The 24,175-nt window shown below is 44.9% G+C and overlaps 1 protein-coding gene across 1 annotated transcript in view; it reads right to left on the minus strand.

Moving 5' to 3' along the window:
- SLCO3A1 (solute carrier organic anion transporter family member 3A1) overlaps positions 1–24,175 on the minus strand; it is a 143,085-nt gene that overhangs the window by 58,985 nt on the left and 59,925 nt on the right. The gene's annotated exons all lie outside the window — the stretch shown is intronic.

Raw genomic sequence — 24,175 nt, forward strand, 5'->3', positions numbered from 1 at the left:
GGAGCGGGGGACCCCCACCACCGAGGGCTGGGAGATGCCAATGCTCTGAAGCCTGGCTAAGCTGTTTGCTTATGCCATTGGTCACAAGGCTAAAAGAAGCATCTGCTTTCTGTGTAGGCATTGCTCTCTCTCGGGTAGTGACAGCCTGAGGCAGGGCAAGCCAGCTCACAGCACCAGTTCAGGAGAGGTTTCTACTGTGCCCTGCCCATTGCTTACTGGTGACATGAGACAAGATGCTTCAGCTCTCTGCGCCTTCATCTCCCTCACTGTTAAACCAAGGTGAAGATCTAGTGATGAACTACATAATACATGGGTATTACCACCAGTAAAGTGAGGAAAAGCCAGGGTACTTGAGCCCAACATTTGCTCCTTCAATATGATCAGAACTACACACAGAAGAATGATCTAAGTTCCCTTGAATGCCGCCATCCTGGTCTCCCTCTTCATCCACACTCTGCTCTTCACTTCCCAGGATCATGCTGTTACCTGGGGATTTAAGAGCATTTGGATGAAAAACCCAGGCAATGAGTAGACTCGATGGGGAACAGACACTCATAGTCCAACAAGCTGCTCAAGATGACCAAGCCCTGGGGTCAGAGTGTGAGCATACCGAGATGCACTCTCAGGAAAGATGGCAAGGATGAATCAGGTAAAGACTTAAAGTATGAAGAACCAGCTGCAGAAACCCCTCAACCATAAATGTCCAGGCAGATGGTGCAATTTGTGATAGCAGCTTTTCCAGCCTGTTCTTTGTGTTCTGTTTTAACCATCCTCTCCCTCCTTTAGAGGATAACGATCTCCTCTCCCACTTCTAGCCAAACTCCCTTCGTTCTTCTCCACCTCCTTCTCACACACAACTCTTACACACACCGTTCACCTGCCTGTACATCACACCCCTCTCCACTCTGCGTTTATCAAATCTATTCAGATCCCAACTCTATAAAGATGCTCATTACGTCACACCTGTGAAGACTTTGTTAGCCAGAGTTTCAAAAGCTTGTAAGTGGGATTAAATAGCATCTAGTAGATAGTGAGTTGCAGGAATCAGCAAGTTTTTCACACAGGGCCATTCAGGGTAATTACGAATCACACATTCATTGCAGATGCAACCTTTTCTGACCCAATTCTCAATAGGCAACATCTGTCTGCCTGCAAAAACGCACATCATTGTGCTGCAACTCTTGTACATGTAAAAAGGAGCTATTATGTACAAAAAGCCCCACTTTCCCTCAGAGATCTTTCTACAGATTGGATGGGGTTTGCCACTCTCTTGCACTGCCTCCCTTCCCTTGCCAACAGCCAAAGAACTTATATCACTTGCCATTGCACCTCTTTGTGGCCATGGGCTTTTCCATGCTTCACTGCTTACCAAAAATGTGTCCTTATAGTCTGTGGGATGTTCTCTCTTGGTCCTAAGCATCAAGAGCTTTCAGGGGTGTTGCTGGGGCTGAAAGCTCTTGAGAAGGGGAAGACGCAGGGGAGGGTTGTGCAGCATCTGATCCCTTCTATTACTCTCCAAACATCTCACAACTCCAGCCAGGCTGGTCTGTCTGTTTAACTACCTGCTAATCCAAATTTGCTCACAGGTTCGCTGCCTCCTCCGAGAGTGGTACTAAGTGATGCTGAAAGAAAGATGGAACTAATACATACCCATTTTGTCACTGGTTAAGCCAGTGCAATTATCACAAAGTTTGTGTTCCATAATAGGCAACAAGCTCTTAACAAAGTGATGTTGTACAGAAGCTCCTGTAGATCACAGCTGGAGCACGGCTGAGAGCTAGGAAGCACTCCTGGTTAAAAATAGGACAGTACATGGAAGAGGTAGGATTTGTAACTTCTAAAAATAGCCTTCCCTAAAAGGATGCTTTTTACCTTGCTCACACGTCAAATGTGCATCAGCCTTCCTGGCTAGTACCAGCAGCCATATCAGGTTTTTTGCCTGGTCTTAACTTATTATTTCAGATACATCTAATCCTACCTCACAAATTTTTTTAAAAAAAAAGTATTTACCATAATGACTCACTTTGAGAATCACATTCACAAATGCTCCCTTCCCCCTACCAGGAGACACATTCCAAGACCGTGTGAGCAAGAAAACACAGTGGCAGTCTCCAAATAACACGGGCTGCACTTATTTAACAATTTTGGCAAGCCTCTGTTTCCTGATTCACCGTTTCAGAAATGCAACAACAGAAGTGAGAGATTACAGAGCAGGTTCGTGTGGAGGCTGAGATAAATGTAGGTCGACCAAGCTGAATTTCATATGAAGTGTAGGAGAGCAGCATTGTCACACCATAATGGTCTCCAGCTGTTACGCCACCAAAATACACAGCTAACATTTACAATACATGCATATAGTGCTTAAAAGCATGTACAAAGCTGGCTCGGGCTGACAGGAGGTCTACAGGGCAGAGTCACTAACGCAGGATGGAGTATTTATAGAAAGCAGAGAGAGCGTTCACTTGGTGACACTGTTTACACGAGTCTGTTCCTGCTATGTTAGTACCTCAACTAAATCACACCGGGACGAGCAGGATTAAACGGGACGAGCAGGATTAAATGGAACGATTCTCCAAATTCCTGCTGCCTTCTACTGCTCTGCCAGCACCTCTGCTAAACTCGCCGTTAATGCATAGCATCAAAGTTGTTATTCCACAGGGACACGGAAAGCCCAAACTGCACTGCTGGGCAGGGAGAAGGGGGAGGCGATGTGATCCAGCGGATGCAGCCCGGGGCCAGCAATGGAGCTGCTGCTCCCAGCCCTGCCACTGGCCACAGTGCATCCCTGTGCAAGAAAATCTGCCCTTTTGTGCTCTAATTTCCTGATCTCCAGAGTCAGATTTCTCTGTCAAGATCTTTAAGATCCATGCACTTTCAAGAGCTAGACTGGTTTCTGTTAAAACAAGGGTAACAAAGCCTCAGGGACAATAAAGAGCCAGGGACCACCAGACCAAACTGCTAAGTTAGTGGAATTCCTCTAGTTTTCAATTTGTCCGTAATAACCAACAAGCCACGACGCTGGCAGGCTGCCACAGGACTCTGACAGCAGCTGGTAAAAATTACGGGTTCAGTTTTTCCCTTGATTTGGGCATAATGAGGGAAGAGCACTGAATGTATTGATCTATTTTTAAGCCAACGCAGTAAAGCAGCACCATCTGACAAAAGCGCTGGGCATTACAGATTTTCAAAAGGAAAAGATGCCTCAGTTTGCACTGTCCAAAGGCTAATGCCTTTCTCTTAGTGGGCTCCAGAGCCCTGACTGGAAGACTGGTGAGATTCCACAAAACACAAGGTAGAAAGGCCAAAGTCAATGCAACCAGAATTGGGTGACTTTCAAAACGCGTGTCTAAAGACTCGTTTCATAGGTGTCAAAAGACTCTGTAAGTCAAAGGACTTGGCCTTTGGTAGAATAAGAAGGAAAGAGAAAAATAAGCATTTCTTTCTCTTCTACATCCTGGGCTGGCTATATTTATAATGCCACACAGGTTGTTGACAGGTTGGTTCAAATGTCATAGCAGCAATACCTGAAAAAGCCTCAATTTTCTCAACAGACTCCTTCAAGCGATGCACAATGATAAAGTGTATGGTATGATGGAGTTGCTGTGTAACCAGCACCCGAGGTTTGCACTCCAGGTAGACAAGAGATGCATTTGCACTATTTCTGCCTCCCACATGGGCTCTAGGAGACAGCTCAGGAAAAGTTCATTTGCTACAACTTGCCTCAGGGCTTTTCTTTTCAGCTTTAACATTTTATAGGGCAGAAGGGCCTGGGAGGAACCTGAGACACATCCAGTCACAACCGACTGGAGGTAAATGGACTCTTCTTATACTGCAGAATTGCACTTCCCAGCATTTAATGCCAGAACAGATCCTTATATCAGCTAAGGGCCACGAAGATGATCAGAGGGATGGAGCACCTCCCCTATGAAGACAGGCTGAGAGAGCTGGGGTTGTTCAGCCTGGAGAAGAGAAGGCTCCGGGGAGACCTTATAGCAGCCTACCAATATCTGAAGGGAGCCTACAGGAGGGCCGGAGAGGGACTCTTTGTCAGGAAGCGTAGTGACAGGACAAGGGGTAATGGTTTTAAATTGGAAGAGGGGAGATTTAGATTAGATATTAGGAGGAAATTCTTTACTGTGAGGGTGGTGAGGCCCTGGAACAGGTTGCCCAGGGAAGTTGTGGATGCCCAATCCCTGGAAGTGTTTAAGGCCAGGCTGGATGGGGCTTTGAACAACCTGCTGTAGTGGCGGTGTCCCTGCCAATGGCAGGGGGGTTGGAACTCAATGATCTTTAAGGTCCCTTCCAACTCTAACCATTCTATGATTCTATGATTAATCTTTGCTTGGAGTCAATAGCTTCATCCACGCCTTCATCCAATCACCCTGGGTACCAAGATCCCAATCACTTGTGGTTAAATACCACCTCTCAGAAAGGTGCTGGGTCTTGACTTGAAAACTTCAAGAGATGCAGAAGTTTGTCCACAGGTTAATCATAGAGCACTGGAAGGAAAAGCGTTGGCAAAGTCGAGCTATTACATAGCAGGAAAGCTGCTCATCATGTCCTGGCCCACTGGTTACCAGTCTGGGAGTCCAGTTCCTTGCCTTTGACAGTACAACTCTGTTCAGAAGCTGAAAGGTTATTCAGCCACAGCGAGTGGTGGAGGCCTGAGGGAGACATCTGCAACCAAGCCTGCTCGTGGCATTCCACAGGAAAGAAGCAGAGCTATCAACTTGACACTACTGTGGGTGGGGAAATTTAGCAATTCCTCTATCCTATGTAATAAACTGAAAGAAGCAGAAGGAATTTGAGGTGGCTGAAAGAAGGAATTGCTTGTTCCTGAGATACAGGTGCCATTGAGGCTCCGTGTTTGTATTTCCAGGTGGAAAAAACACAGCAGGCATGGTGTACTGTACCTGTAGGCAGAAACACCTATTGCATCTCATCAGATCCACCACTGACACTGAACTGACCATGAGGCACTGATCTCTGGTAGAGTGTAAAAAGCAGCAAGAAGGTTTCTGTAGTTTGTTTTCCTTACTTACAGCAACAGGCTATTGTTTGGGCAGGCAGCTCTGGTGCCATGTAAATCTGTGGCCTCCCTTGTATGTGCAAAGGCACTGAAAGAGAGGAATTTATTAAAGGATACAGTGACGTGCCTTTGATGCATCAAAAGCTACGCTGTCTGCTCTCTGAACAACTGAGTCATAAACCACAAAGGAAGCTCTTCTGAAGTTTATTTCTTCTCTAATTTGCATCTTGTTTTCTTGCTCTTCTTTTGTAACTTGTGCTTTGAAAGCACATTTCCCTGCCAGCAGCAACGCAGAGCCTGGGAGGTGAGAAACCTCCCTCCCAACATTGCAAGGATTCCTTGCTTTCTGCCTACATGTCTTCTAACGCTGGGCTGACCCTACCCACCTGTGGGAAGCGGGGAGCTTCCTCTCAGAGCTCACCCATGGCTCACCCATAAGGGCTCTGGAGAGACCTCCATTCCCTATACTGCACCTCAACACTTGGAAAAAAAAGTGCTTCATCAGAAGGAAAAACCACATAGAATCATCGAATGGTTTGGGTTGGAAGGGACCTTAAAGATCATCTAGTTCCAACCCCCTGTCACGGGCACGGACACCTCCCACTAGACCAGGTTACTCAAAGCCCCATTCAGCCTTTTCTTGAACACTTCCAGGGATGGGGTATCCACAACTTCTCTGGGCAACCTGTTCCAGTATCTCACCATCCTCACAGTAAAGAATTTCTTCCTAATATCTAATCTAAATCTCTCTTCTTTCCATTTAAAACCATTACCCCTCATCCTATCGCTTCACTCCCTCAATAAAGAGTCCCTCCCCATCTTTCCTGCAGCCCCTTTAGGTACTGGAAGGCTGCTATAAGGTCTCCCTGGAGCCTTGCCGTGCCTTGCCTTGCCTTCCCTTCCCTTAACAGCTCCATGCTGCCAAATTCCAGGGGAAAAAATGTAACAGACAAGCATCATATTTCCATGTCTCTACTGCTACAGGTCTCTCTTGGAACCCAGAACTCATTTTTAGCAGAAGTCCATTAAAACAACTAGAAGACCATGACAAAAAGATACTTCAGTCATACGTTCAGACCACTGTCTGCAGTGCCAGTTATGCCCTGAAGGAGTTAATACTCTGAACTTCACACTTCTTCAAGGGCCAACACAGGCTGGACAGAGCCGTACCAATACCTCCAAGTTCAGTGGGTGACCCTAGAACTCGGCAAAACTGACAGCTCAGAAATTATGCAAAGTTTTTGCACGGGAAAGACAGATTTATCAAGTTCCTGGCATCCTAGCAACAGCTCCATGGCTACAGCCTATATATCTAACCCTAAATGCAAAAAGAAAGAAAGAAAGAAAAAAAAGGATTTCAAGGTCAAAACATTGTGTTTAATTTTCTCATGAATAATGCAATAGCAGCAGTATGAAATCTTGCCTTCTGCCCCAATCACGGTTTCTCAGTCAACAGAATTCTAGTGGTGTCTTTCCATCTCTCTCCGGCTCTCATAGGTAGATACTTGACAATTCAGTAAACTAAACTGAAATGAAGGCTCAACAGAGCACAAAATTTGAGGCTAGTTGCAGCCTTTGAACCAGACCATTATGATATTTTGGGTCAGTGAGTAGGAAAACAAGTTGGGATAGAGAAATGTCAAAGTGTAAAACTGTCAGAAAAAAAAAGATGTCAGAAACAATATACTTTCATTCCTCCCTGAAGATGACTCTGTTCGTGATACAATACAAAAATCATTTTACACACCAGAGATCCATAAAGTCCTTTCAGATAGAATTGCAGCAACTGATATCTCGCGCTCTGGAGCAAGTACAGTGAGCTTCATCACTCTTGATCTCATGTTTCAAGAGGTGACTTTGACCATGAAATTTTATTGGTAACGCAGAATTTTTTCAATATAGCTAAGCTGATGGTTTTGTAGGGCTGAGAAAAGGAGACACATTTGTTTTGATCATTTTATCTCCTCAGAGACAAAACTAAGAATTTAGAGAAAGGTGTAAACTTCAAATCACAGATATTCTATGTGGGTAAGTTGAAAGTTATAGTATTTCCTTAGCTAGGAAACACAGAAATTCAGCTAATTTACTGATCATTCTGAAAGCCTGACAGTCAACCTCGCAATGCTGTCTTGGGGTTTCTTTTAAGCAAACTGCAACATATGGCCTTTAATGTCATCACTAGAAATATCCTTATGAAAAGGTAGCCAAGATACTTGCTAAATCCAATTAGGATAAATTTGCACGCACTCAGGTATTAAACTCAATGACAAGAGATAGAAAGATCTGAAGCGATGCATGAGTAATGCTGTAATTCTTAGCTCGGTTGCACCTTGAAATCACTTGGCTGAAGTTTTTCTAATGAGACAGCACTAGGATTCAACACTTAACTTTAGCCATTGTGTGAAGTATCTGGTGTAACCTCACTGTAAAAGAACAAATAATTTGTAACTGGAGCAAGAATGAGTCCTTCAACAAACATCACTGAGTATACATAATACCGGGTGGGAAGAGGCAGGTTGAAGGCTCCAAGTGCGTCAGAAAATCACAAAAGATGGAAGGTTTCAGATTTCACCTAAGAACCAGATCATCAGTACCCACAAGTGATCATTATCATCCTAAGGCTGTTAAGACATTTATGTACAAATGCATATGAAGGTCTCCTGCCACCACCCAATGAACAGCTCTCCACAGTCCACATGCTACTTCCACAGAGGCTTTAACTGGGATCTTTGTTGAAAGCTTGGTGTCAATGCCAAAAAGGCTGAAGAGATGCAAATCTTGAGTTCTCCCTGGGATGGTCACTGAAGGACCATGTAGAAGAACAGCAGCAGCTGCACCTGGGGAGCTCTCCTCACCATCCCACCCCTCTAGATGGAGAAGGATGCTCTTCAGGACAGACAATCGAGCACTCATGAACATTAAACTAATATCAAATGTTTTAAAATGATAGTTTTAAATTAACATACATTTTCTTCTGTACATTAACTACTGAATTGAGTAATCCCCTTCCTCAGCTCCCAGGGGAAGGCAAGCACAAATACACTTTCTCAATCACAATCCATCAGACTGCAGCCCAGACTTCCCAAGGGCTACCTTAGCACAGCAGCCATTTAAAACTGGACTGGACGGGCCATCACCATACATACTGTTGGAAATAATTTTCCATTCAACCCTGAGAGGACAGGGTTGTAAAATATTTCCAAATTCTCATTTATCTGGTTCCACTTGCTGTCCTTTTGTTAAAAAGATAAAAGATAAGAGAAAAGCAAAGTTAAAATAGCCACTTGCAAAAAATGCTCAGCTTGATCCATCCAGGTCAAGGATCCTGGAATGTAAATACAATGCAATAGAAGGCTATAAAATAACGGACTTGACTGTTTTCAAGTGGGTCTTTCTCCAGGAGTATTGCATTTATATAAGCCATGGTGCCTTCGGAAATACAGTGGCCTCAATTAGCAGAAGTAGTCTTTGAGTGAATCTGTTGAATTTAATCTAAGATCTAGAAGTCTGTTCTTTTCTCATGCTTATTCCCTAATCAGGTAGTTATTCAGAAGGCGAGAACAGCAAAGACAATTGTCAAAGTGTGTCCATCAGCTGAAATGCGTCTCAGATGCCTTGCAGATGACCTGCACCCCACCTATGATCACACAGCCTGTCACCCCCGCTCACGGAGATCACTGTGCCAACAAAAGTTATTCCTTCCCAAGAAAAGTAATGCTAGGTATATATCTGGAAATGTATTTTAGGGCACTTGGACAGCTAAGAAGAGGAAGACCAAGTACCAGGGAAACAACCAGAGTCAGCTGCTTCTTGCAGATAGCTCACAGGGAACAATTCGGCTTATTCTAATATTTATTCTATTACTGTATTCCCAAAAAGCTTAAATAAATGGAAGAAAATATCCTTCTTCCCATTAAGTTGTGGAACTCACTGCCACATGATGAGAACCAGAAGTTTAGACGGATTCAGAAAGCAACTAGACAAAATAAGAAATCTCTCTAACTGCCGAGTAGCACAGTTTGTGTGTGCAGACAGGAGAGAGCAGGGTTTCACTTAACCTGCTGTGAGGTGGGACAGTGGGCAACGCAATGAGGAGTTAACATCACACTGAACCACCAGGCATTTAAAATCCCAGCCCTGGTCAGTATGTGAATTTGAAGAGGCAGACACTCAACTTATTTCAGCCAAGCGTATTCTGCTGTTTTATATTTGTTCAACATTTGGCCCAAAAGTTTTCCATCATTGAGAGGTCCACGTACAGCCATGGAAACATGACAGCACAGGCAAGAGCTCCCAGGGTGCCCAAGCTCGTATTGATGGTGTTGACCCACAGGTTGATCCTGATCCTGGCTGGCATTACAGAACCCCAGGAAACCTCCCAACGCATTTTGGCAATAAAGAAGCATTACTAATTTTGCACAAAGGTATAAAGGGTGAGACACAGAGATGCAAAGAACTGAACTACAAGGTGATAAACATGAGGCAGCAGCAGAACAACAATCTGGACCCCAGTCCAAGGATCCTTAAAATCCAGTAATTTAGGCATATCAGCATGAAACCTTGAAGTGGATTCTGGCTGCAGCCACTGTGGTTAGAAGCTCTTTTCTTTGTCGTTTTCCTCTAATCAAATGTTTTACTTTGCAGAGACAAATTACATTCCTAGCTTTTATTTACTCGGAGACTGCTGTGACCCAGCAATCAGCTCCAACACTCTTCCGTCAGGTTTAAAATGCTGATGGCCAAATAATGTGAGAGGTGATTCATCTTTCAGACACACCAAGCTGCTTCCAATTGCCTGACTGCTTTTCACATCCCAAGGAATGGCTGGCTTAGGGGTCTGATATTCAGAAGAAACAGGATTCCTGCAAGTGACATGTACAATACATTCACAGATGTCCCACACCGGTATATGTGGGCTCTTCTTGAGTTTCATTGGATAGGGGAAGGTATGGAAGTCACTCATCCATAGGCAGCATCTCTATAAAACAATGAACAGGTTCCAGGAACAGTACAATCCAACCACCTCTCCTGCCACCACACACTCAAGATAGTGGAGCAGTCTCTTTTTGCTCCCAGTCATGGTCAAACTCTAGTCTGACACCGTGATGGACAGCACAGTGGGTTGAAAACACACAGGCTCCAAACTGGCCAAAATTTCCTCAAATCTTCTTTTATCAAGAAGCAGTTTTTCTATAAAAAAGGTAAAAAATAATTCCAGGAATTATTTTTTTCCCAATAAAAACTTATTTAAGAGAAAAATAAATTTTCAGGAAATTTGAGAGGGAAAAGGTAACTGTCAAAAAACTGCTTAAGTGCCAGAAAGAAAAGTCAGTCCATCGCCTTCCTGCTGCCATGGTGGGAGCACGATGCAGTTCACTGGGAGGCCTCAGCCCAACAGACTGGCTGCTCATAACCACTATTACACCCCCCCAGACCCCAAATCCCTCTTTCTGTCCCAAGTGCTCTTTCCACAACAAGAGGATAAAGCTGATACACACAGATACAGATAGATGTCTTTTTTCCAGCTGTTCAATGGACAAAGCAATCAGGGCAGTTAATTAGTGCTCACAGCTGGCACAAATTTAACTTTTCTTTGGAGATATGGACCATAAAAAACAGCCTAAATCTCCATCCCAAAATCAAACTCAACTGTAAGGGCTGAGGTATGATTTCCAAAGGATGCAAGTCAGAGAGGCTCAGTGTAACCTCTTACACTTCTGCAAATGAAAAAAAAAATAAAATAATAGAGAGTCCAGCACTAATTCTTTTCTTTATTGGAAGTCAGTGCAGACCATATGTGCTCCAACTTTCTGGACTCAAGACAGCCACCTGGCACTAAAGCACTGCACCCAATTAGCGTGATGGATTGATTTCTCCAAGAGGCCAAATTAATGCAAAGCATTAGTGTTATCCAGCTTGTATCAGCATCTCACAGTTTGCAGAGCAGGTGACACCAGCCTGGCAACACCATGAAGATACGGGGGAAATGTGCATCCCTAATGTTGGCCGGCCGGTTGAGCGCACAGCCAGGGTTTGAGGGAACCTCGGGTGACTGCCAGGAGACCTCTGCTTGGGTAGGAAACTTCTCTCAGCCCCTGATGTCTGCAGCCTTGGCTGCAAGCTGCTAACACACCTTTGCATTAACCAGTTGCTCTTTGCCTGGTAAATCCCATGTCTTACATCGTACTTCAACATCTTGCCAGAAAGGACTTTTCCTTCTCCCATTTACACACGGACAACACCTTCTTCTACCTCTCAGCATTATTATAGGCAACCTCGGGGTCCCATGTTTTGTTCACAGAAGGAGTGCTTTTCGCAGGCAAGAGAACAGGCTAAATTCATCTGCCAAGCCTTCACAACAGCAGTAACATGGATTACACTTAAAAGGTCCCTTTGCAGGTCACAGAGTCTTTTCAAACTAGAAGCAGATGAAGAGCATTTCAGGAACTCTCTCTGTAAGGAAAAATAGCCCTGGAGTCCCAACTACTGTAACAGATTTGACAGCTATGGCTTCAAAAATGAGGCAGAATTTCACTTTTCCGTAAACCCACGAGCAGATTTCTTTTTTCCTTTGTAAAGCCAAAAGCAGGAGCAAACCACATGAAAAGGAGGTAGGGCAGTAAAACGAAGCTCTCATCCCTGCTCAAGTTTGTAGGCACCGCTGCAGTGCACTTCACTGTACGAGAATAATAGACTCTTCCCGTGGTATTTTGGCTGCTGCAGCCACAGCTGGAGTACAAACATGCACCTAAAGCTATGGAAACAAATAATAATGAAAACACATTATTTTTTTTTAAAAGCTAAAAAAAAATTATAAGTAATTAATTGATTTGAATATGGCGTATATGTTTATTTTGATTTAAAACTGTGACAACTGTACCAGTAAACTTATTAACAGCCTCTTCACAAACGGACAGGTTCAGGGCAATACCAAACGTTAAATTATGACCACAAACCTTCAAAACTGCAGGCTGCTAAACACACACCCACCAAATCAAGTTCATGTTTAAGAGTAAAGTCCTAGTGGCATAGCTATACTTTAAATATAGGGGAATAACCTAAATTTCCAAGAACATCAACAACAATGTGTGTGTTTTCATTTTGATGGGTACACCTTTGGCCAGACGAGTATGTGCTCTAACGCTGAGTGTTTTACAGTAAATTACAGAGGCATTTTGATCCCACATGTGAGCCCCAGGCTCCCCAGGGTAACTGGTCTGGTGTGATTTTGTAGCTAGCAGTGCATCAGAACAAACAGTGCAGGAACCAGCTTTCAGGCAACGACTCAGTACAGTATTCCAAGAATCAATTCAAGGGAAAGCAAGGAAAGCAGCAGGTCTATCAAAAGCCTGATTTACTGATAAATTGGTAATTTTTTTGCCCTGTGTTATCTTTATGAAACAAGAAAAGGGAAGAAACATAGAAACAAGTAAAATAGGATTTCGTAACTGGAATAATTTGCTCAAGCGAGTATCTTCCCAGACAGCCTGTTAACAGAATGGCTAAGCAACATCAGCCAAGCAGTGATCACCAGGCCAAGCAGACCAACTCCTTCCATGCACTGAATTGTCTGAGAAGATATGGCAGGGGAGGGGAATAAACACCACTTAAGAGATGCAAAGGGAAAAAGTGCTCATGGTTTCATAACCCAGAAAAGCACGAGGAAGGAAACACTCACAAATTCATGCTTCAGTAAAGGTCACCAGGGCTTACAAACCCCCTGGTTTCCTCCTTCACTGTCATCTCTCCTGAGATCCTTGCTAAAAAAAAGCATTTACAACCCCCAACAGTTTTGTTGTAAGATGACTCCTTAGTTTCCTCTTCTTTAAGTTCCTTTTGACAGGTTTGCCCAAGGGCATGTTGGAGCAGCACCTCACAGACATCTGTTGCTCTGGCTCCCTTTTCAAGCTTGCCAGGAGACATCAACTGGATTGCTTTGCAAATACAGATGGGAGGATGACACCTACGGGTATAACCTACATGGCATCCCTTCTATAGGTAAAAATAACAAAGCAAAAATAACCACAGCCCAGCCTACGTGCAAGCTCCCTGCCTTTTTATAATTTCATGTTATGGTAACACCTGGCCACTTCTGCTAACGCTCTGTTCTCTGGCAAAACCTGAATCTGTTTAGCCAGGAGAGGAGACAACTGAGAGGGGATCTCATCAACGCTTACCAGTATCTAAAGGGCGGGTGTCAAGAGGATGGGGCCAGACTCTTTTCAGCAGTGCCTGATGACAGGACAAAGGACAATGGGCACAAACTGGAACACAAGAAATTCCACCTCAACATGAGAAAAACTTCTTTACCTTGAGGTTGCCACAGCACTGGAACTGGCTACCCAGAGAGATTGTGGAGTCTCCTCTGGAGATACTCAAAACCCATCTGGATGTGTTCCTGTTCAACCTGCTCTGGGTGAGCCTGCTTTGGCAGGGGGGTTGGACTAGATGATCTCTGAAGGCCCCTTACAACCCCTACCATTCTGTGATGCTGTGAAAATGGAAAACAGGAGCTTATCTACAAGGATCATAAACCGGAAGGCTCTCACCTCCTGTAAACAGCACACACCAAGAACAGTCCTGATGGAAAACTCACCCACTGTTTGCAGAGCACTGACAGAAAAATGCCAAGTTCGGCCTTCCCCACAGCATCACGTGCAGAAACATCTCTCAGACGCCAACCACTCAGCTCACAGCTTGACATGGCCAATGTCACAGCTCTGGCTTCTGCTAACAAGATGCCTGCACTTAGGAAAATTCTTCACAGAAGAGGCAGCTCCCTTCATGTGAGATTGAGGGGTCCCACCATCACCACCCTCTGCAGATGCCACCTTCCTTCAACCATGCAGAGAAACAGTCAGAGGACAGTGTGATGACTTCCATTCTCAGATGTAAAGACCAAATTAAAACTGGCTTTTGGAGGTAACGCCTAAAGTATGCTCTCAGAAGTAGTTCTGTGTCTGTCCATGAGTTTGGGAGCGTGGTGCTCAGCAGCCAGCGTGGGGAGCAGAATGGAGAACAGCAACCACGATGAGTGCTCATGTGAAGTGAGACAGACGGACAGAAAGGCTGCAGACAAGCCTGCGGAGAGCGGTAGTGGGGACTGATGGAGCGCCAGATGGTTACACAGCAAAGTTTTGCCTGCCTTCATGGCTAACAGCATTGCCCTTTGAGCAGCTCCATTGTCAGTGTAAAATCTGCTCTCGTTCAGGGTCTCATTGATTAATATTTGTTCTCTGGTCCTCCTGCGCGGGTCCAATGTAACGATGCACAGGTCCCAGCTGGTGCGGTGGCCACGAGCGAGAGAGAGAGAGAGGGGAAGGAAAGTTCTCATCCACCTATAAAGAAAGTGTTTGTCTTGCAGTTTAGAGCCAAATAAACCACCTGGAAACTTGCCCCAGTGATTTTGGTATTCTATAGGCTCTGTCAAACACCTCGGTGAGAAGCTGGGTGCTTGGTTCCTACAGATGGGAAGGCTTTGCCTGCGTGTGTCTGTGCACACGTGCATGGGGTGATCCAGGCTGCTGAAAATAACTGCCTCAGCACCAGCAGACAGAGGCAGATGTCTCTGACAACCTTGACACTGAATTTTTTGGAGGTCATGGGAAAACCCCTGTTTGAGGCTTTAGTAACTGTGACCCTGAGCAGTAACTGGGGGAATTTTCCACAATCAGACCTAACTTATACAGTTGCACATACAGGATCACAAAAACAAGTCCCTCCACGCTACAGGATTTCGGAGACTGCAAATATCATCACTTTGTCCTGCCCTATCTCACCCCCAAGGCCAGGCTCTCCGTCTCTGGCACCTACAGGAGCTTTGGCACCAATGGGAACAGAACAAGGATCACCCTCTTGCTTTGACGAAGGCAGATTTTGGATGCCACATAAGTGAAAGCCAGAGAATTAACCCTCAACAGTCCACAATAACCCACTGCACAATATGTGCATGATTAAAGAATATTACTGTTTCAAGAAGTTTAGTATTTCAAGGGACTTGCAGAGAGTCAGTGGGGAATACATTGCCATTCCTCATTCACATAGTAAATGTTATTCCCACCTTGCAATTCTGCAGCACAAGTATTCCCAAAGCTTCATCCCCTTTCCCAGGAAAGGCAGTGAGCAGCACATTAAAATGGGCTCCTGTATACAAAATGGGCTCCTGTACACAAAAATCCCAGGTAAAATTTCCAGCTTCTACCTCCACATTCATGCATTAACAACACCACAGGCACTTGCGATCTATAAAATTACAGCTATAAGATTACAGCACTGGTAATGATATAAATAGATGGTGATGGGCCCAGATAACGACAAAGATGAGCAGCCAGGGATTTATCATCCGTCAGGTGTTGCAGATGACGGCCAACAGCAGCAAAGAAGCCCGCAGCCGCCCTGGACGGCTTTGCTCCATTCATATCACAGAATCACAGAATGATATGGGATTGGAAGGGACCTCTGGAGATCTTCTAGTTCAAACCCCCTGCCAGAGCAGGTCCACCTAGAGCAGGTTGCAGAGGAACATGTCCAGGTGGGTTTTGAATGTCTCCAGAGATGGAGACTCCACCACCTCTCTGGCCAGTCTGTTCCAGGGCTCTGCCACCCTCAAAGTGAAGAAGTTCCTCCTCATGTTTAGATGGAACTTCTTATGTTCAAGATTGTGCCCATTTCCTCTTGTCCTGTCACTGGGCACCACTGAAAAAAGACTGGCCCTTTCCTCTTGACACCCACCCTTTAAGTATTTATAGGCGTTGATCAGATCCCCCCTCAGCCTTCTCTTCTCCAGACTAAAAAGACCCAAGTCCCTCAGCCTTTCCTCATAAGAGAGATGCTCCAGGCCCCTAATCATCTTTGTGGTCTTTTGCTGTACCCTCTCGAGCAGTTCCCTGTCCTTCTTGAACTGGGGAGCCCAGAACTGGACACAGTACTCCAGATGGGGCCTCACCAGGGCAGAGTAGAGGGGCAGGATAACCTCCCTCGACCTGCTGGTCAAGCTCCAGATCCGAGCTCCAAATCTGCTGTAAGAGTTTCCACTTCCTGAGCAGCTCCCCAGTATTGGCACAGTCCACAGACGAAGCTGCTGCCTGACCTCAGCTACACAAGGGCCACCAGACCCCATGGCCTCCCCGCGTGGCAGGGATATGCCCCGACTCTCGTTCTGTGCTTTAAAAGTCCAGCGCCACAGGGTGACCTACATCAACCAGCGTGACCATATAGGCAGGCTGCTTACAGCTAAATGAAAGGCCTAAAAACTTGAAGATTTGGAGGATTACAAGGGAGATGAGGCTGAGTCAGGTCCTAATCCTAAGTCTTTGCCTGATTTTGTGTGCTAAAATGAGATCTCTGTGACGCCACATACTCAAGTTTTCTTGTTTGTATTTGTTCACAACCTTAAAGTGTTTGTCACCTCAGCCCCTTTCCTCCCCATAAATTTCATCACCAGGGCTTGGAAGACCATGCGTAATGGGTGGGACCGCTGATTTGGCTCTTTGGATTTAGTTCTATCTTGCGACAGAGAGAGACCTGAACAAATCCTCCCTTTCCCCATCACTCTGACAACAGCGCTCCTTTGTGCCGAAAGAACAAAAAAACCCCAACTGCTGAGCAAGACCAAAAAAACATTGCTTTTTCACAGCATCTTCTTGACTAGTACATGGAGAAACATTTTAATGAGGAAAATCAGGACCTAGAGCTGTATCCCACAGATGCCGGTAAAATGTTGATTGCTCAAAACATGTAAAACTGGATGCGTTTATTGCCCCTGGGAGCTGTTGCAGTAATACAAGGTGTCTATAAAGAAGATGAAGCTATTCTGTAAAAATTAGTTCTACCGTACTGGAAATCCTCGTGGGATTTGAGGAGCACCATAAGCAGCAACGCAGCTCGGTCAGCACAGGTAAGGTGGTGGTCGTGTCTTGGCAAGTACTCGCCATTTCTCCCCTCTTGTCACAACCTGTCCCAGGGCATCCCCAGGGGACAAAGCCCGACGAAGCTGCTCTGATGGCACTTCACTGTTGCACCATGAGGCAGAAGCAGCCCTGCCCGACACCATGCAACGATCAAATGGTCCTCGGGCGGAAGCAGCCCTGCCCGACACCATGCAACGATCAAATGGTCCTCAGCCTAATGAAATGTCTTTAAATATCTTAATTAGACACTTTGTTCCTCTATTTAGTCACACAAATATCACAGGACAGAAAACTGGAAGTTGGGAGCATAGAGAAGGGAAGGAGGAAGCTCAAGGGAAGAAGAGGACTCTCAGCCATAAGCTGCCCAACTAAGGACAAGCAATTCAGAAGTGTGAATTTTGGTTTAAGCATCACATTTCCATTACATTTTCATGAGAAAAGAAACATCTCCATGCTCTGAGGGTTCAATTACTGACAGGACAGCATCAACATAGAAAAAGCACTTAGATTCCCAGAGAAGTCGGGAAGCCTTAACTATGGTTTAAAAACTAATCCACCACCATCACACTGTAAGACCCCGATGAAACGTGTACAGGGTTTTAAAGGCTTTCAAGGGAAATTTTAGACAGAGCACTAGTATTTCATGGATCAGACAATCCAATTTAAGGGTTTGCCTATGCTGGGAAGTTTGCTGCTTTTACTAGCCTGCAGTGGTTAAAACGGCATCCTGTTCACCCAGCCACATGCCTCAATATGGGTGCAGTTGTGCTTGCCATAGGAATTGCATTTGAATAGCTTATTCGCTTTTGTAAGCAAAATAAACTATACCAAATAAGACAGCATTGCCCTTAGCTCTACACTGGGAAAACTACAGGTACTAAACCAAAATCACATCTCTGACAACACGGTTATTTATTGATCTGCGTTTTCCAGTGTAGGCAAATATTTGAACACTCATGGAGACAGGAGGCGAGCGAAGAATTGAGAGAGATGAAATACCTCACCTCCCAATTTGCATGGATTTCCTAGTGCCTTAGCAGTGATGTTCCATGGCGTATTTTACCCCAGGAAAGGAGGAAATAGGCTGACAACCCACTATCTTTTCCACCCTCTAGTATCACCTCCAAATTAGCTCTATATGGAAACAAACTCTCTCCTAAAGCAAATAAAACTTTTCCTCATAGCACAATAAGATTTTCTTCTAACTCAAGACTACCAGTTTAAACACAGACTTGCTCCCCTTACACCAATTTCTTAACACTAATGGCGTGATACACAGGCATAAAACAGGATTCCCAATAACACCTACTCTTAACGCAGCTCTGAACCTTGGTCAGGATGTGATATTAGTAGAGCCCCAGTTAACAATTTACTGGAACCATTTTCACATTAAAAACCTTGGTTTTTCACATTACAAACCGAAAGGGACAGTTTCAAGTTTCTTCTCTTCTAACCACTGCCATTTTTTAATCGCCCCTGTATTTTGCCCAAGATGCCTTCAAAATGAACAATATCATCTTTTCCTGTCTGACACAATGTTCTGCTTAGAAATTTCAAATTAAAAGAAAAAATAAAAAGTCAATAAATATTCCAAAATATAATCCTTGGTTTAATACCTGGAACTTGCTTTTTGACCACAACACCAAGATTTTAGGGGTTCATTCTGGCTCAGAAAGGGAGAGGAGGTGATGGTGATGCTCCAGTCAAAGTATCCCAGAGCTGGGGCAGAAGCAAGGCTGGTGGAAATGCTGCAAGCTGGGCAGAGCGGTGGGATTCCTCTCATCTCCCATCAAGTGACACCTTCATTTTGGAGGATGAAAGCAAGGCAGCCAGAAGCACCATCCAGATCCTCTTGCTGACTCCCTGCTTTACCCATTTGGTTCAATGTCTTCTCCAACCGGAGCTTTTGTGGGGCTAGGGGGTGCGTGCCTGGACTCCATCCTGCCTCCCCCACCTGCTACAACAAGCGCAGGCTCTCACTGCAGCATGAGGATGCCAACGCTCAACGCATAGACCGAGGTTGCTGGGTGGCACTGGCTAACCCGCTCAATTGCACAAGTAAGAAGTTTTTTATTAGCCAACATGGTTTCTGCACGGGGGCTATTTAGCTTCTTAATCTTACGGTGCCTGCCTCTCTCCAACCAGATCCAGGACATTTCTCTGCCTGGTGTGGCCTCACTGATTGACACAAACAGCTCTCCCTGCCTCGTCTCTTCTGCCATTGCCCAAGGAAAGCCAGCCAGCAGAAAACGAAACCTACCGAGCATCGCCCTGCTTTTTGTTGTTTAAGCTGTTCTGTCCGTTTCTGGGATCCAGAACACCCTCTTTATTTAATAATGTCATTAGTCGCTTGGATCTGGAGCACTATCATTAGTCTGCAGCTTAACAACAGAGGTTAGAGAACGTGCAGTTTAGCCACAATGCGGCGTGGGGACTCGGATCATGGCTCAGTGTCAGGGCATGCTCAAGTACTGTAAAAACCATCCATACTTCCTGAGTGTCCAAGTCCCTCTTGTCTCCCAGGGCTGGACCTGCAACAGTTTTCGCCCTTCCTGTGCTCACCCCTTGGTCTTCTCTTCCTCCAGCCACAAGAAATATCTAGTTTACAGAGGGCCAGATGGTTGGTTTCTGAATGCTCTTCTGAGCACACACCTCCCCACAACAGTGAGGAACTCTGGCATTTCAGCAGGATTTTTCCAACACTCCTCTTGCAGAAGCAATCCTGGAGCTCTGCTTTGCCAGGTGGACTCAACACGTCCACAAAAGTGGGCTGGAAGAGCAGGAGAGCCCTGGTCCGCACAGCAGACCCTAGAACAGCACCGAGAAAAGGCTAATTCAAAGTTTGTGCAACTGAAGCTTGGTTCAAATTAGTTTAAACTTCCTCTGTGGTTTCTTCTTCCACCCCATCTGCTCTTGGATAAGCAAGATTCTTCTTATCTAGGTACCCATTCCTATATGTGGTTTCATTAGGCTGGTGGATGAGGTTTTCTTATCCTCTGCAACCCGCCAGTGGTGAACAGAACTGGCTCATGAATAACGGATGCTCAGAGAGAAAAAAAAAAGAAGAAAAAGAAAACCAAGGCTCACTTATCCTTGTTTTTTGATGTTATTGAAGTAGGTTTTCATCAGCTGATAAACACTCTGACAGTGCAATTACTGCAAGAGAAATCATCATGCAGAACAAATCAGTACATCCACAAGGCTGTCTCCATTCTCCAGCCTCTAAGGGGACCGCTTCCCCCATCGATCAATGCGTAGGGGAAGGAGATGCTAATTCTTCCTAGTAATACTTTGCCTTTCATCTGAGATTTTCAAAGCACTCAACACTGAGCATTTGTTTTGTTAATGTTTAGAAGACCCAGGAGAGTGGAGGGCCTCGCTGTGTTAGATAATTGATACAGTCAAAACAGCATCATTCCTACGCTGAAGACTTTGGTCTGACCAGACCGGACAGATAAGGTGCATCAAAGGAAACCAAGGCAAAGGAACTTGTATATAATTTACTACTGAGATGATTATGAAGACAATCTGTTTCCCTGTGTCTGTGTTACTCACTGCATCAAACTGAGAACGTTGCAGCCAAGCCCCCCGCACCAGAGGCACAATATCCCCGTGCTACAGACAGGAGAAAAAGCTCAGAAGGGGCCAAAAGAACTTTGACTCATGGGAAGCAGAAGTCAAAAGAAGAGAGACGTATTTTTCTGGTCCCTAAATAAGGCTCCCAGATACCTCCCTGATAAGCCAAGGCTCAAATACCTGCACAGAGACAGACCCACCATAAAACCCTGGAAGAAATGTGTGGGAAAAGATGTATGTGAACAGTCATTCCTCTCTTCAATTTGAGTATTTTCTTTCAAAGCAGAAGGTGTTCTATGTTACTTGGATCTATAAATAATTTATAGATCTGAAAGAAAGAAGGCAAGGTCTTACAAATTTAGGTCCCATATGCCTACATACACATATTTGTTTATGTACAGAAATATATGCACGCACAACGCTCCGCTGTTCTAGCACTCGGTTTTCTTCACACAGCTCATTTCCCTCCCCTCTTCCCTCCTCCTTTGCAGGATCACAATAATGAAGTTAGGCCTGGCAACATTAGTGAAGCACTTATTTAAATCCACCCTTTCAAATTCAACTGATGTCTGCCCAGATAATATCAAGAGAGCAGCTGAGGCCCCTTTGTCAGCAGCCTTGAAGGAGTCATAAGCAAGAAGATAATAAGAAATCTTATTACTAGCTTGGAGAAAGAGAAAATAGGGACTTGGAGAGACACATAAGCCAAAATCGACCCCAGGCAAATGCCTGTGAATAGGGCTTTCAAATGCAGTACATCGGGAGAGCCCTATAATAGGGTTTTAAATGCGTACAACACACCTAACCAATTAAAAAGGCATTTTATCAGATGTTGGGCAGCTCTGTCTCTGTCAGGACACAGAAGTAAATACTTATCCTCAGATGAAGAAAATAACTTGCCTTTCTGTTTCAAGTCCAGGGCATGAATTTTCTTCTGTTCTCTCCCCTTCTGCAGTATCAATGAACAAAAATGGCATTCTTGGTTTAGAGAGGATGCTTTTATATATCTCTTCAGAAACACAAAAACTCTTTGCATATATCTGGAGATGCCATCTAAATCTTAAAATGCATCCCCAAAGTTATTTCAGTAACAAGAAGCATTTGAAATAAGCTGTTTTGAAGAGTAGTAGCACTACATACTTGCCTGCAAAGTAACTTTATTTCTTGGAATTTCTCAAGAACCAGAGATATGGCATGTTTTTATGAATTATTTATCTTATATCTATCATGGAATATTGGTTTTTGGCAAAATTTGGCCAATTGGCATTTTTATACTTGAAGCTGGAAATCACTTTAAAAAAATATGAAGGTTTCATACCCCTGCAAAGAAGAGACAGACATACAGAGAAACTACAAACAACAGTCTGATCACCAGAATGACCTACACAAAGCCTTACACTATTATGTCTCAATTAGTGATTGCTTCACCTCTGTCTTCTTTCCTTAAAATAGGGCTGGCACTCAATTACCTGTCCCCTGGCAGAGCTCCAGTACACCACTGTTTAAGCTTGCACAAGATGGGAGAGGAACTTCTGCTGGAGAAGGCACAAGGACCCATCATCACTGTACCTTCAAAGCCAAGGCTAAGCAATGCTTTGAGGAAAACATTTTCACTGATCAGAGTCTGAAAAGCCAAAGGGAGAAGAGGCAGCTCGTTATTAACGACAGATGGCTCTCGGCAGCGGACCTTCACAAGGGGAAGTCTGTATCATTTCCCAGTTTGGGGGCTTGGAAACCTGAGACACCTCAGAGGTGAAGTGGTTTGCCAAGGGGCACTCACAGTGACTCTGCTCCTTCTGATTTATTAATAAACTCTATATACACTGACTCAGCTGGAAAATATGATGGCCTCTAAAGCCAGATGATAGCTGGTTTATGGCCCAGAAAGGTAACACCGGTTGAGCATATTTCTAAGCATGTTTCTAAAACCAAAGTTATATTTAAGTACTCATGCATTACGGCTGATCTCACCCCAGAAGATAAAGCCTACTGTACTTTGCAGTGTGTCCCACTGGGGGTAGAAATAGTTATCTCAAACAACTGCATGTGGGTTGGGTTTTTTTATTTGTTTCATTTGGTTTGCTTTTAAGCCCCAAACCAGAATAAGTAGCGTTTTAAGTTGGCCCAAACACTTGCCTTCACATGACCCATTTCTGACTCTGACGAGCATATACACATCATTTACAGGTCACCAAACTGCGATCTGCAGTGGGAGGCACAGCAGCTGCACAGCAGCTCAGGAACCACTAGCCTTGTGCCTGACCACTGAGAACATGAAGCCTCTTCCATCACCCCAGATTTTGGTGCAGAATAACCTTTTCTAATGGTTACATTAATTGCAGATCAAACATACAATCAGGACAATGACCTGCTGGCATGACTTTGAGGATTCTTCATAAGCTTGGGACATACTCTCTTGAAGAATCTCAGCCTAGCCCATATCAGCTCTCCTGGTTGATCCCAATACAGGGATCTAGCTCTCTAGCTCTCAGATAAAAAGCTCTGACAAACTAACTATAAGCAATAACTGACTCACAATGAGTGCAGCTCATCCCTCCACACTAACCTACCCCTGACCTAGAGGGGAAGGTGTGGACTGCTGAAGGCCATGATAGATCTGCTCTACCTCAGGTCTGGGACTTCAACAAATGAATCAAGTTTGCAACAGAACTGCAGACTCAAGCTTTAGGTCCACCAGCCAATGCAAACATGGACTGTACTGTTGCAATAGGGTCCTTATAGGGACTGCTATGCAACCTGGCGTTGTTCCAGTTCCCGCGCCAGCCCTGCTCCCGCTGTCACGTCTCTGCCTGGGATACACTTGGGAGCTGTGCTGACTCCGTTCAGCTCTGTGCCTAATCAAAAGTAAAAGCCTCTTAGAAAGACTGCGGTCTGCCAAGACTTCAAAGGAAAGGTTAGTTAAACAGCACGACTACCTGCTGACCCAGAGGAACAAGATTTTCTTTTACAGTCGTAACCGAAAGCCTACGACTGTATATGGCTGCACATCGCGGCAGGAAGCTGTGCAAAGAGCTCCCTTCTCTCTCGTGTTTTGACCATCTCTGAAGAGTTATCCCTCCCATCCTAGAAATTCTCTCCCATAGCTGCTATGTCAACAAGGCACTTCTCCAGCCTCGAGGATCTCCTTCTCCTCTTCAGTCTCTCTACAGTTAAGAAGCACCAACTTTAAGAGCTGACAGCTTACAGCAATGGTGGATACCTCGTGTTTTCACACATCCATCCACAGACTGTGCCTTCCAGCCCCCAGTTAGGCACTTCAAGAGGTATTTCCCTACATCAGGGGGAAGAGAACTGCAAAGCTGTGTGGCACTTCTCCAGTAATCACATTTGCTTCCTGCAACTGGATGTTTCCGAATGATATTTGCGAAGTTACTGCATTCACTGACACGTTTGCACACTTTTCCGTTGATGTCTGAAGGTGCAAACAGATGTAGCCTGGCTCTCACGGACATCATTTCACTCCGTGGGCCTCAGATCCCAAAGGCTGCCAATACTTGAGCACAGTTCAGTGCACTAGATGCTGCAAGCCCACCTCATTCTGCTGCGGGCTTCGATATCTGCCTGGTTATGCACAGCCTGCCTTTGATTGCCACAGAAATTCATCAAGATGCCCACGTGCCCATCCTAACTGGAGCCTTCC

The sequence above is a fragment of the Numenius arquata genome, chromosome 11 (assembly GCF_964106895.1).
Source record: "Numenius arquata chromosome 11, bNumArq3.hap1.1, whole genome shotgun sequence".
NCBI lineage: Eukaryota > Metazoa > Chordata > Aves > Charadriiformes > Scolopacidae > Numenius > Numenius arquata.